The sequence below is a fragment of the Penaeus japonicus genome, unplaced genomic scaffold (assembly GCF_977035675.1).
Source record: "Penaeus japonicus unplaced genomic scaffold, GWHDUDI00000001_assembly GWHDUDI00000009, whole genome shotgun sequence".
Taxonomy (NCBI): Eukaryota; Metazoa; Arthropoda; class Malacostraca; order Decapoda; family Penaeidae; genus Penaeus; species Penaeus japonicus.
Genome location: NW_028234411.1, coordinates 38,895,394 through 38,897,044, shown reverse-complemented (window position 1 = coordinate 38,897,044; position 1,651 = coordinate 38,895,394). Strand labels below are relative to the sequence as shown.

Sequence of the window (1,651 nt, the reverse complement as noted above, 5' to 3'; positions counted from 1 at the left end):
ATCATTATCATTGCTATTATCGTTATTATTGTTATTGCTATTATCATCATTGTTATTGCTCTTATTATTATCATTCGTAGCAGTGTTAGGATTATTATAATCATCATGATTATTATCATAATCATTAATATCAGTATCATTATTATTACTATCATCATACATTTTCATGATCACTCTCACTGTTATTGTTATTGTATATTACTCCTATCATAATAATGATAGTGATAATCATTATTATCATCATAATTATTATTAATACCATTATTATTAGCTACATCATCATTGTTGTTTTTGGTGCTGCTACAATAATGATAATAGTAATAATGTTGATGATAATGATAATAATAACGATAATAGAAATAACAATAGTAATGATGATGGCAATGATAATAATAATGATGATGTGATGATGGTAATGAAGGTGATGATCATCACTATTCTCTCTGCATTGTTATCATCAATATCAATTTCCTGTTCTTCATATTCTTCTTTAAAGGAGATGTCTATATTTGAAAATTGAAATATGAACCAAGCATGAAAAAATCAATATGGACGAAAACATTAAAGAGGTCTATTCCTACAAAAAGGTCAGCCGAGGTCACGTCCGTATGTCTCTAACTGGAATTCACCTGCCGTGCCTCGACGCCATCCTGGTCAAGCTGGCAGCCACGGAAGACGACGGAATCAGTGCCTGGGGCTTCTTCACCGTCAGGAGAATCACCTTACTGACCTTTGTGTCCCTCGTGGTGTCCTACATTGTCATCATGTTGCAAGCATGAGAGATAGAACACTTATCTTTTTTTTCCTCATTTTTTGTACATTTATCCTTTTACTATGATGCACATGGTCACGTCACATTCATTTATAAAAGTGTTTATTTAAAAGTAATTTGGCTATAATTGTTAATCTAGACGTGATCACATCCGTTAATACGATTTGCATAATCCTATAGGGGTTAGGAAATGGCAACTGTTTATTTAGAATCCCTAAAGGCAGGCATAGGTGAGGGCATGAGGCAGGCTGTTCCTAATCCCCTCTGGACGACGAGAATCAGAGTCGTTTTCAGGATTCTTAATGTAGACTTTGATCTGAAGATTCTCAAGTTAAAAGTTGGCTTCATTTTCTGTGTGGATTGAATAAGATTAGATTAAGCTGATTGTTTAGATCGCTGATGGGACAGACCAGGGATTAACAACAGGTGTGATTTATGGATGGGTTGCTAGGGTTGCACTTCCTTCTTTAAACCAGCACCCCCTTGGCTTAATCCTTGCTTAGGGTGATCTAATGCCATAATCCCAAAAGGTAATGGTAACCTTTCTGGTCGCTCAGTGATTATGTGATTAATTTTCATTGTTTTTTTTTTTTTTTTTTTTTTTTTTTTTTTTTTTTTTTAATCACAGATACTAAACTAAAAAAAATCTGTACAAGAAATTAACAAAATACATATCCTTGAGGTCAGTGGTATGTAGTAGTTGACTTCTATGCCTTTCAAAAAATGTGTTTACAGTGTGGCAACCGAGGAGAAATATCGGCAGTGCGTCCTTCCCTTAGTGTGGTTAGCATGTACTTATTTTGGTCAGCAGTTAATCCACAAACAAACGCAAACACATACACAGACAAACGTACACTAAGACACACATAAATAGACATT

The 1,651-nt window shown here is 34.2% G+C and overlaps 1 long non-coding RNA gene across 1 annotated transcript in view; it reads left to right on the top strand.

Annotated features, from left to right (window-relative positions):
• LOC147471382 (uncharacterized) overlaps positions 1-1,440 on the top strand; it is a 2,142-nt gene extending 702 nt beyond the window's left edge. Inside the window, exon 1 of the long non-coding RNA XR_015191250.1 lies at positions 1-1,440. This exon is cut by the window's left edge and continues 702 nt beyond it. This is a non-coding gene — a long non-coding RNA (uncharacterized LOC147471382).
• The last annotated feature ends 211 nt before the right edge of the window (positions 1,441-1,651 follow it).